Source organism: Gossypium hirsutum, chromosome A11 (assembly GCF_007990345.1).
Source record: "Gossypium hirsutum isolate 1008001.06 chromosome A11, Gossypium_hirsutum_v2.1, whole genome shotgun sequence".
NCBI classification, from domain to species: Eukaryota; Viridiplantae; Streptophyta; class Magnoliopsida; order Malvales; family Malvaceae; genus Gossypium; species Gossypium hirsutum.
The window spans coordinates 27,022,514-27,036,294 of record NC_053434.1 but is presented as its reverse complement, the minus strand read 5'-3'; positions in this window follow the sequence as shown (position 1 = coordinate 27,036,294).

Sequence of the window (13,781 nt, the reverse complement as noted above, 5' to 3'; positions counted from 1 at the left end):
CAATATAACATCGAATTCATCAAAAGGCAGTAGCATTAAATCAGCCAAGAAACATTTACCCCTTACCATAAGTGGATAGTTTTTACAAACTTTATCCACCTTTACACATTGACGCAAATGATTTGAAACTTCTACCAAAAATTCAGTGAATTCAACAGGTAAATTGTTAACATTTACTAAATTTATGCATATATATGAGTTTGTGGAACTTGGATCAATCAATGCAGTAATATCAGTATGTAGTAAAGAAAAAGTACCAGTAATGACATCTGGCGCTGAAACATCTTCTTGGGCTCGTATGACATATGTTCTTGTAGGAGCTCGAGCCTCAAATTTAGCATTTGAATCTTTTGTAGTGCTTCAGCTACCACTAACACTTTCGGGGTGTCTAGGTGGTCTACCCCTTGAAGTAGTGTTACCTGGTTTTGAAGTCTGTTCAGCATCTCTTTCAACTATTTCTGGATAATCTTTCAAGAGGTGATCAAACGAACCATATTTGTAACATGCACCGGTTTTCATTCGACATTCACCATAATGAAATTTGTTACAATGTTTACATTTTGGCTTCGTATTTCCTACACTTCTAACACTAGTCACTGACGGTGACGAAGACTTAGGATTAAAACGTGGAAAACCACGCTTGTTATCAGAATACCCAGCTGAAGTAGTAGATCCTTCTTGATACCTCTTTGATTTCTTTGAAGAAAATGATTGAGACCTACCAATAGGTCTTTTCCCAGAGGATCGGGCTTCTCTGTTTGCCTTCTTCTTTTCTTTACTTAGCTCTTCAGCTTTCTTTGCACGATCAGCAAGTGCTGCAAACTCTCTTATTTGTAAAATACCAATCAATAACTTTATGTTTTCATTTAATCCTTCTTCTAAATGTTTACACGTTTCTGCCTTTGTTTGTACCCATTCACTAGCATATTGGTTTAACCGTACAAACTCCCTTTCATATTCCATAACGGTCCTATTCCCTTCTTTTAATTCTAGAAATGCTTTCCTTTTCTGATCTAAGAATCTTTGACTAATATATTTCTTTCTGTATTCAAATTGAAAGAATTCCCAAGTAATATTTTCTTTGGAACCACTGAACTTATAGTTTTCCACCAGTGATAAGCTGCGTCCTTTCACAGAGATACAGAACATTTTAAGCATTCAGCTGGAGTACATGATAATTCGTCTAACACTCGAGTAGTATTTTCCAGCCAGAGTTTAGCATTTTCCAGATCATCATCGATTGTAGCTCTAAATTCCTCAGCCCCATATTTTCTGAGTTTATCCACTGGAGCCTTACCAATTCTAACAGTTTCAGTACCCGATAGTCTCTCAAGAACAATCTGAGTATTTGGTGGGGGAGGTTGTGATTGAGAAGCAGCAAAATTTCTTCTCAAATATTCAGGAAACCATTTATCCAACATTTCAAAGAAAACCTCTTTAGCATATTCACTTCAGCCCTTTAATTTGGACATTCTACTACTACTACCATCTGTAGCTCGTCATACGGAAGCTTGAGAAGTACTCTCAGCTTTCTCAGATTCTGCTCTTTCTCGGTCGGAAGACATTTACTACATTTAAAATGCTCAGGAGATATCAAACTATCATCAATTATATAATGACATGTATATTTAAATTCACACTTGCTACGTTAGTCCGAGAATCGACTAAACCGTAGCTCTGATATCACTAAATGTAACACCCTTAACCCCGTATCCATCACCAGAATAGGGTTACGACGCATTACCGGACTTATACACTAACATTTATACAAAACCGAGTCATAAATTTCCATTCCAAATCAAAACTTTTCAAATTTCACCATAAAGTCCTTAATATGGGCGTACGGGGCCCAATACATGCTTTGGAAGTGATTTGGAATTAAACCGGTAACTTTGGAAAACTTTGAAAAAATTTTCTTGAAGTTGGGGGCACATGCCCGTGTACCTAGACTGTGGGCAATTCTGACTTGCAATTTCTTAAGCATCAAAGCGGCACACGGCCTGGGCATACGCCCATGTGGCTAGCCCGTGTGGTAAATTGATTTTTCACCATTTTTACGCCATTTTCACACGTTTTTGTCACACGACCATGCTTGAAACCCGTGTCCTTCACACAACCAAAATACACGGCCGTGTCTTTTGCCTGTGTACTATCTTGACTTCATATTTAAGGATGTAGGGGACACACGATCATTTCACACGCCTGTGGGTTTATCGTGTGTCACACACAGTCTAGACACATGCCCGTGTGTCTAACTATGTGGACGAAAATAGGCCGTTTTAGGCCACTTTTCTCACCCCAAACTTAATCATTTTCCTGTACCAAAATTTATAAGTATATACCAACCAATTCAACAAATTTCTAACATTCAAAACATATTTTTATATTAATCCACAACATAGCAATATCAAACATGCTCTACTAGTCACTCTAATGACTTGATTACAAACCAAAATATTAAGTTGTTATTTAACCACAAAAGCTTATACACGCCATTATATCAAAATAGATTTATCATTTTTACCAAAATGAATGGATTGATAGTGTGATGATAGCTCTGACCCAATTCCAACCTTCACGAGTTTTGAGCACTATAAAATAGGAAAAATAAACCTAGAAAGCAATAATGCTTAGTAAGTTCATATAACCAAACTACACTTACCATTCATATTCATCAAGTAATTCATACATTAAGTAATATGTCCATTAACTTAGTCAATTAGCAATTAAGGCCTATACACAATCATTCAACCAATTGATTAGTTTCCAAAAATACTAAAATGCATAGATGAGGTCATCATGCCATTTCTCTTTATATCACTATGTATGTCGTTGCAGCTGAATTATTGAATTTTCGATGGACCTTTCCTTTTCCAGTTGTACACTGAGATGTACATTCCTTTCGAAGTCGTACACACAAAATATACCTTTCCTTTTCATATGGTATACACAAAGTATACCTAACCTTTCCAAGTGTACACACAAAGTGTACATAACCTTTTCAAGTTGTACAATTTAGGTACACAAATCCTTTTCAAGTATTACCCTTTCAGTTTACATTCCATTTCATAATGAGATCAAAAGATTATCCTTTCGGAACAACCTTTACTGCAACATATGCAGGACCTCATATACATGGTAATCAGCTGTCCAATCGGAAATCAATATTCAAACGGATTCATGTAATATTTCATCATTTACATGTAAATCACAAATCAACATTGGTTTATTACATGTACATACAAATTACAAATCATGATGCACATAATTCGACAATCAATTCAACACATTTACATGCTTAATTTAGTTATACGAAATTACCTTGATAATTGATCGTATCTACTAATCCGAAACTTTTTCTTTCCCTCGATCTTTTTCTTTGTTCGACACTTCCGGATCTATATAAATAAATTTAATCATCAATTCTATGATTTTTACATTCAATCAAGCCCATTTCACATTTTAGACAAAAGTACCATTTTGCCCCTAAACTTTTAATTAATTCCAATTTTGATCCCTAGGCTCGGAAATTGAAATTCATGCAGTTTACTCCTTATTCCAAGCTTATTCAAAATTCCAACATAACTTTTACAGCACATGTATTTCATAAATTTTAGAATTTTTCCAAGAATTTCACTACTTTGCAATTTAGTCCCTACGCATGTTTTCACTAAAAATCACTGTGTAAAAGTGGTTTATCTATTAATAAACTTTCATTTTCTATCAAAAACTTTCAATTTACAGCATATTCATCCATGGGTAATTTTCTAAACTTTAATTTCTTTTAAATTTGATCCCCCAAATAAAGAGATTAATCTTTTCGATCTCAAAAATATAAAAATCACTAAAAATGGGACATAGAACTTACCAATTCAAGCTTGTGAAATTCTCTTTCTCTCTCCTATGGTTTCTATGTATTTTATGGAGAATATGATAACCTAAAATAAGTTTTATTCTATTTAATCTTTTATCATATATTAATTTATTCATTTTCCAATTTTGTCCTTACATCTTTTCAATTTTCCATGGATGAGTCACTAAAAATATCTACATGTTTTCCATCAATGGCCTAATTGCCATATAAGGACCTCACATTTTGAATTCTCTAGCTATATAATCCTTATAGCTGTTAGTATACAACTTTAACATTTTATTCAATTCAGTCCTTTTTGCAATTAGACACATAATTGATAAAATTTTTCTATAAAAACTTTTATGCAATATTCTTATCATAATACCCATCATTTTATGAAATTTAAATAATTTCATTTTTCGGACTTGGATTTGTGGTCCTGAAACCACTATTCTGATTTCACTGAAATTAGACTATTACATTATCACCAGTACTTTTACTCTCTATGTTACTAAAGTTATTGCATTAATAGATCCATGATCTACTCATTCGTATATATGTGTGAATTTAGTATTCAGTAAGACTTTGCCTGCTGAGTTTGTAATTAGAGTATCGAACCCCTTAGGCAAGTGCGTATTAGTTGATAAAGTGTGCAAGAACTGTTCATTGATGATTCGAGATAATTGTTTTCTGGCCGATTTAATATTGTTACCATTTGACGAGTTTGATATAATCCTGAGTATGGATTGGCTAACGCTGCACGATGCTATTGTGAGTTTGATATAATCCTGAGTATGGATTGGCCGATTTAATGTTGTTACCATTTGACGAGTTTGATATAATCCTGAGTATGGATTGGCTAACGTTGCACGATGCTGTTGTGAATTGCAAAAGAAAGACGATTGATTTGAAATGTCAGAATAATGAGATTATCTGAATTGAGTCAGATGATCTTAATGGTTTTCCAGTAGTGATTTCATCAATGTCAGCTCAGAAATATATAAGAAAGGGTTGTGAAGCTTATTTTGCTTATGTGCTTGATATTAAAGTGACTGAAAAGAAGATTGAATCAGTACCAGTAGTGTGTGAGTATCCAGATGTATTTCTTGAAGAGTTACTGGGATTACTACCGATCCGAGAGGTTGAGTTTGGTATTGAGTTAGTGCCGGGAACAACACCGATATCGATAGCTCCATATTGAATGGCACCAACAGAGTTAAAAGAATTAAAAGCTTAGTTGAAAGAATTAATAGACAGAGGATTTGCTAGAGTGAGTTTCTCGCCCAGGGGTGCTCCCGTATTGTTTGTGAAAAAGAAAGATGGCACGATAAGAATGTGTATAGATTATAGCCAACTTAACAAAGTGGCGATCAAGAATAAATATCATTTGCCTAGAATAAATAATTTGTTTGATCAATTGTGTAATAGCCCGATTTAGACCCTACTCAGAACGGTGGTTTTGGGACCACGAATACGAGTTAGAAAAATATTTAAAAATTATTTTCTGTGTTTATTATGTGTGAATTTTCATGTTTTAATTTTGTCATTTGAATGCCGATTTAATAAAAAGGGCTTAATTGCGTAACATGTAAAAGTGACTAGATAATTGTATAAGTGTCGAATTGTTATTGTTCTTTTATTATGGAGGCATTAAAATTAAATTGGGTCATTTAATTATAGCATGGACGGTTGTGGGAAACCATTATAAAGTTACGATATTAAATTGTAAAGGTTAATATGGTAAATTATGAAATAATATATGTTATAATAAAACATAATTAAAAGCCATGTATTTGTGTTCATATTTTTTTTGACCGAAACTTGAAAAAGAAATAAAAGAAATAGAGCTTAGGGTATTCGGCCATTATTGAGCTTTATTAAGGTATGTAACTAGCTCAATTTTTGATAATTTTTACGTTTTTGAGATCGTTGCAGTATAATGTACAAAGCCCATGCTTGAATTTCTGATTTTGATGAATATTTTGAGTTATACCATTGATGAATAATTGAGTTTTGTAGTGTTAGTTGATGAATTATGAAAGATATGTTTTGGATTAATATGTTTGTATTGGAATTTTTGATGATTTTGAGTAATTAGGATTAAATTGAAAAAAAAAATTAAGAGACTAAAATGTGAAATACATGAAATTTATGGACTTGTATAAACATGGGTAGCATTCATCCTAAGCATGGTGTGTGCAAATTTTGCATGTTTTGTGTTTTGTGCAATTTGGACTAAATTGTAAAAAGTGTGAAATGTTAGGGGTAAAATGGTAATTTTCCTATCTATGTGTTTTTGGACTAAATTGAATGAAATTATGTTTGAATGAGTTAAATTTGTATATGTTTAGATCAAGAATGAAAGAAATCGGATTTGGATCGGGAGAAAACCAAAGTTGTCGATTAGTCGTCCCGTTCCAATTATCGTTGTCCAAGGTAAGTTTGTAAGCAAATAGATGTTATTTATTTGATTAAATACGAACTATATATGCTGAAATGAATAATGTGATATTATATATGTGGAAGTCGAATATGTATAAGCTTAAAAACTATGTGTATGAGTTCGACCGAATTACGACGTCTGAAAGCCCCTACGAACCTCAGGAATAGCTAGGATGCATATGTCATGACATAGGATTTCCGATATGTGTTCTCATGTAAGACCAAATCTAGGACGTTGGCATCTATATGTGATTACGTGTAAGACCATGTCTGGGACATTGGCATCGTATTTGATTCGTGTAAGACCCTGTCTGGGACAGTGGCATCGATATGTGATTGCATGTAAGACCACATCTGGGACGTTGGCATTGTACGATATGCGTGATTAACCGAGTATCCTATTCAATTCCAAATGGTTCAACGGGCAATAATAAGTTAAGACCGAATGAAAAATCGAGTTAAAAGGTTTAGGTATGTATTCATACTAATATATGAATTATGGTAAGTTAGATGTTTGAATTGATGATATAAATGTTACTTGTTAATGTGAACTACATGTATGCATATGTGAAAGTATACATTTGGTTTAATGGTGTATTCATGATGCAAATGAAAGTATATGTGTATATGAAAATCTATAATTGGCCAAATGTTTAGTATATGTGTCCTTGTGATTGTGATTTATGTGTATTCATATATGAATGAGTATATTCGGCCAAGGGTATATATGTGATCTTAGAAGGGAAAAATAATTATGATATTAACTACATGTGTATTCGATCTATTTAGATTTGATGCATAGTTATATGTTTGATAAATGCATTTTTGCAAGTTTAAAAATGTATATGAATATGATATAATGATTCGATTTCGTTATAATGAATTATAAATGTTACTGAGTTATTTATTTTCTTATGACTTACTAAGCTATGATAGCTTACCGTGTATGTATGTTTGCCTCTGTTTTATAGATTTTGGAGAATAGTTATGAGCTTGGGGATCGTCAGCAAAGTTTATCACACTATCGACTGTTTTCGGTACTTTATAGGCTGAATTTCGAACCTATGGCATATATAGGCTAGATTATATTTGGATATGTTGATTTTGGTATGTGTATATATATAAGCCATGCGAAAATGGCTTGTTTATTTTGTTAAGTTTGGTTTCAAGGTTTGATCAAATTATGGCTATATTTGACACGGTTGGTATGCTTGTTATATGATAGGTATGATTTGTGTTTTGGTGATATGTTTGTGATGTTGATTATATGATTCGAAAATGAGATGTGTTAATGATGAAATATAATCGGCCATGGAAGTAGCTCATTTTGGAAGTATGATTTGTGGTATATTTTGTGTGGTGGTTGATTATAAAATTCGGCTTAGGTGAGGTAATTGGTAAAAAATGTGTTTATGATATAATACATATGCTTTCATAAGCTAAGTTATGTATATGTGATAGCTTGCATATTGTTTGTTAAGGTAAGGTTTGAGATATTAAAGTATGAATATGTTTTGTAAATTATTTGATGTTCATTTAGGTATGGTTATAAATGGTACAATTAGTTTTGTTTTAAATTGTGAAATTGGTTGAATTATTGAAGAATAAATTTTATGACCGAATATATAGTTAAAAGGTTGGCCATGCATATGTATTTTGGAAAGGGGTGTGTATTTATATTTGGCTATAAATTGGTAAAATATGTTTTTACATGCCCATGATATGTTTTGTTTGTGATTCGGTAATTAATGGTTAAGTTGTTAAGTTAAATGCTTGAGTTTAAAATGTGCCTTATTTGTGGTTTATGAATTTGGTAAATGACAGATTTATAATTTGGATATTTCATTAGTCAAGTGATATTGTAATTATGGTATGATTTGATTCGGCAATTATGTGTAAAATTGGTAGTTATTATTTTGGTAAAATGTGCAAAATTTGGTAAGTCCAAATTTTATACTTGACCTTAAGTGAAGTTGTTAATGCTATATATATATTAACGATTAATAAATCATGTGGTTTGGTTTGACTTAGTAAATAGTGAAGAAATGCATATTTATAAATAGTGTTTTTGGAAGGTAGTTAATGAATTATATTTATGTGATTGGATGTCTTAATATTTGTTTAGTAGATGAAATGAAATATACTTGGTTATAAGTTAAGCATTCGATTGCCATGATTTATTGGTTATAATGATTGAATATTAATTTGGAAATTATATGAATTATAGAATCGAAGCATGTTAGATTGGTTCAAAATTTTACTAGATAATTAGTATTGAAATGATTATATTATTTGGCGCATGAATTGAAATGAATGTCTGTTCTGAGTTGTATTTTGATTGGTAATGCCTCTTAACCCCATTTCAGTGACGGATATGGGTTATGGGTGTTACAAATTGATATGGGCTACAGTGTTTTCAAAGATAGATTTGAGATCGGGTTATTATCAGTTGAAGGTTAAAGACACTGATGTGTCAAAGACTGCATTTAGAACGAGGTATGGTCACTCTAAATTTTTAGTTATGCCTTTCGGACTAACGAATGCATCTGCTGTCTTTATGGGCATGATGAATCGGATTTTCAATCCGTATATAGATCGATTTGTTGTTGTCTTCATAGATGATATTTTGATATATTCAAGAGATGAAACTGAGCATGTCGAGCATTTGAGAATTGTATTGCAGACTCTGAGAGATAAGCGTTATATGCAAAGTTTAGTAAAATTTTGGTTGAGTGAAGTTGGTTTTCTGGGGCATATTGTGTCAGCATCAGGTATTCGAACTCTGAGAGATAAGCGTTATATGAAAAGTTCAGTAAAATTTTGGTTGAGTGAAGTTGGTTTTCTGGGGCATATTGTGTCAGCATCAGGTATTCGTGTCGATCTGAACAAGATTTCTGCAATAATGGATTGGAAGCCTCCGAGAAATGTATCTGATGTCCACAATTTTCTGGGACTATCTAGTTACTATAGGCGATTTGTGAAAGACTTTTCGAGGATTGCAACTTCGTTGATGAGATTACTTCAGAAAGATGTAAAGTTTGAATAGTCTGAAAATTGTCAGAAAGGTTTTGATCAGCTGAAAGCTTTATTGACTGAAGCTCTAGTGTTAGTTCAGCCAGAATCGGGTAAAGAATTCGTAATCTATAGTGATGCTTCATTGAACAGTCTGAGTTGTGTTTTGATGCAGGAAGGCAAAGTTATAGCCTATGCTTCGAGACAGTTAAAGCCACATGAAAGGAATTTTTCGACACACGACCTTGAGTTAGCCGCTATTGTGTTCACTTTGAATATTTGGCGTCACTATTTATTCGGTGAGAAATGTCATGTTTATTCAAATCATAAGAGTTTGAAATATCTGATGACTCAGAAAGATTTGAATTTGCGTCAGAAAAGGTAGTTAGAACTGTTAAAATATTATAAGCTTATAATTGATTATCATATGGGAAAAGCAAATGTGGTTGCTGATTCTTTAAACTGAAAATCATTGTTTGCTTTACGTGCGATGATTGCTCATTTAGTTCTGTCTGATGATAGTTCGATTTTGGCCGAATTGAAAGCAAGATCGTTGTTTTTACAATAGATTTGTGATGGCCAGAGAGTTGATAATAAGACAATAGCAAAACGAGCTCAGTGTGAATTGAATTCTGATTCAGAATTGAGAGTTGATGATAATGATTGTTTGAGATTTCGTGTTAGAATTTGTATTCCGAGAAAACCAGAGTTGATTCAGATGATTTTGAAAGAAGCTCATAGTAGTTGTCTATCAGTTCATCCGGGAAGTACGAAAATGTATAACGATTTGAAATAACTCTATTGGTGGCATGGTATGAAGTGTGATATTTCTGAGTTTGTTTTGAAATGTTTAATCTTTCAACAAGTCAAAGCTGAACATTAAGTACCGTCTAGGTTACTTCAGCCGGTTATGATTCCCGAGTGGAAATGGGATAGAGTGACGTTGGATTTTGTTTCGGGTTTGCCTCTATCTCCGAGAAAGAAAGATACAATCTGGGTTGTGGTTGATAGATTGACGAAATCAACTCATTTTATTCCGGTACGATCAGACTATTCACTTGATAAGTTATCTGAGTTATACATTTCTGATATTGTGAGATTACACGGGGTGCCATTGTCTATTGTTTCAAACAGATATCCGAGTTTCACTTCGCAGTTTTGGAAGAAGCTGCAGGAGGCTTTAGGTGCGAAATTGTATTTCAGTACTGCTTTTCACCCATAGATGGATGGTCAATCCGAAAGAATTATTCATATACTCGAGGATATGTTGAGATGCTGCATTCTTTAGTTTAAAAGTACATGGGAACAGTACTTGCCATTGATTGAATTTGCGTATAATAATAGTTTTCAATCGAGTATAAAAATGGCACTGTACGAAGCTTTATACAGTCAAAAGTGTCGAACACTATTGTACTAGACTGAGCTTAGTGAAAATAAGATTCACGGGGTTGATCTGATCAGAGAGACTGAAGAAAAAGTGAAAGTAATTCGTGATAGTTTGAAAGCAGCATCGGATCGTCAGAAATCTTACGCAGATTTGAAAAGAATATTGAGTTTCAGATTGGGGATAAAGTGCTTTTGAAAGTATCTCTGTGGAAGAAAGTACTCTGATTTGGCAGAAAAGGCAAATTGAGTTCGAGGTTTATCGGGCCGTATAATATTATCGAGTGTATCGGGCCAGTTGCCTATAGATTATTATTACCACCTGAGCTAGAAACGATTCATAATGTGTTTCATGTATCAATGCTTCGACGATACCGATCTGATCCCTCGCATGTAATTCCTCCGTCAGAGATAGAGATTCAGTCTGATATGACCTATGAAGAAGAACCGATCCGTATCTTGGCTTGCGAGGTTAAAGAATTGAGAAATAAGAAAATTTTGTTAATAAAAGTGTTATGGCATCGGCACGAAGTCAAAGAGGCTAAGTTGGAGCCCAAGGATACCATGATAGAGCAATATCCGAATCTATTTGCTGGTAAGATTTTTGGGGGCAAAAATCCCTAAAGGGGAAGAGTTGTAACAGCCCGGTTTAGACCCTAATCGGAATAATGATTTCAGGACACAAATCTAAGTCAGAAAAATATTTTAATATTATTTTCTGTGTTTGTAGTAGGATATATGATATGTTTGAAAGTTTCGTGTGTTAATTTTATCGTTTATGTGTTCGATTTGACAAAATGACTTAATCGCGTAAAGTGAAAAAGTGACTAACTATTTTTTAAAGTGCTATATTATTATGGTTTTATAATGTGGAGTCCTTATGATGTAATTTAACCATTAGAAATATGCATGGACAAATATGGACAATCATTAAATGAATTATAAGTTAAATAGCGAAGGGTAAACTAGTAAATTATCCATAAATTAAAGATTAAATAAAAGAAAACATGAAATTAGTGATATGTTCATCTTTTTTGCCGAAAATTGAAAGAACAAGAAAAGAAAAAGAGTTCCTAGGGTTCGGCTAATAAAATTTGTGATTAAGTATGGTTTTTGATCCGTTTTTGATGATTTTTATGTTTTTTGTGATTGTTGCTTAGTACTCTAGCTAGCCCATGCTTGAATTTAAGAAATTGATGAAGATTTTGAGTTGAGCCATTGATGAAATTTTGAGCTTTGTGATGTTAAGTGATGAAAAATAAAAGACATGTGTTAGATTAATATGTTTTGCATTTGAATTTTTGATGAATTTGAGTAATTTGGGCTAAATTGTGAAAATGAGATTTTAAGGGACTAAAATGTAAAATAAATGAAATATATGGGCTTATATGGGCTAGAGGAAAATTCAGCCTAGCATCTGTAATATGAAATTATGTGTATTTTGTAATTTTATGAATTAGGGACTAAAGTGTCAAAATGTGAAAATGTGAGGGGTAATTTGTAGAATGCCCTAAATATGTGTATATGGATTGAATTGAATGATTTTTTTGAATAAAAGAGTTAAATTTGAATTTATATAGATAAAAAAAGAGGAACTCAGACTTAGATCGAGGCAAGAATAAAGTAATTGATTAATCGGCTAGTTTCATTGTTCTACGACCGAGGTAAGTTCGTAGGTGTTAATTTCATTATAAATGAATGTTATATACTTTGATATAGCATAAAATGTGTTTATGAGATTGCGGATAATGTTTGAATTGTGAATAAGACTATACGGAAGTGTTCGACGATGAAATCGACAAGCGAAACTTCTTGGTTAAACTTTAAGTACAGTGATGATGATAGTGTAATGTCATTAAGTTAATGTATTGGCTTCGGTCTATGATATCGGCACTTCGTGTGTGAATAATACCATGATTTGGCTACGGGCCATGATATAGGTATTATGAGAGGAGTTACCTTGATTTGATTACGGGCCATGGTATAGGTGCTTATCGAATGTGATTCTTGAGTATCTGATCTCTATCCCTAATGGTTCAATAGATAAATGAATGTCGTGGTTGAAAAAGAGGTTAGTACGAGATAATACGGGTATGTACGGAACTTATTCAAGTACTACTTTGAGAAAGTTTAAGGAAATGGTATTTAATTGTGTTTGAGACATGAATAAGGTTTGTATTATTGTAAAGATGATATAGTAATGTGAACATGGTTGAATTATATTATTTGATAAATTGGATTGCTTAACTACGAACTTACTAAGCTATGAAGGTTACTGTGTGTTATTTATCTATATTTTATAGATAATCAAAGCTAGTTCAGACTCGGGGATCGTCAGGAATCGTCGTCACACTATCTATCATTTGTTGGTACTTTTGAAGCTTGTATATATGGTATATGGCATGTATAGGCTAGTGTCATTTTGATGTATTTTGAGCTATGATATTAGACATGAGATCTAGTTTGCAAGTTAGTGTAAATTGTGTTTTGTAAGTGCTATATATATATATGTGATGCATATGATGCCTTATATGTTGGCTTATTTGATGTGATTATGTGTTGGTTATCTTGGTTAGTTGTTAATTGATGTGTTAATGCCTTTGGATTTAGAGAAATTGTGATAGTTTTGGTTTGATGAATTGGCATGTTTTGGTTGCTTAAATACATATTCAAATGATGCTATTTTTGGTTGCTTTGTGTGTTTGAGATTAGGGTGGCAAATTGGCTTCGTAAATGGCCTATTTTTGTCCATACGGGCAGAGACACGGGCGTGTGTTACAGCTGTGTGCGACACACGATCATGTTACACAGCCGTGTGTCCCTTGGGGTAGTCCTACAAGTTAAAGTCAGTTTGAGCATGGCCTAGACACACTGGTGTGTCTGATGTCGTGTGAGGCACACAGCCTTGCCACATGGATGTGTGTGGCCATTTTGAAGGGTACACGGGGTTGTGGTTAGTCGTATGACCCAAGTCAGTTTCGACCATGGCCAAGGAACACTGGCATGTCTCCAGCTATAACACCTCTTGCTTGAGTCCGAGGCTGGGACAAAGTACGAGGCATTACCGAACTAAAACGTACACATACATGTA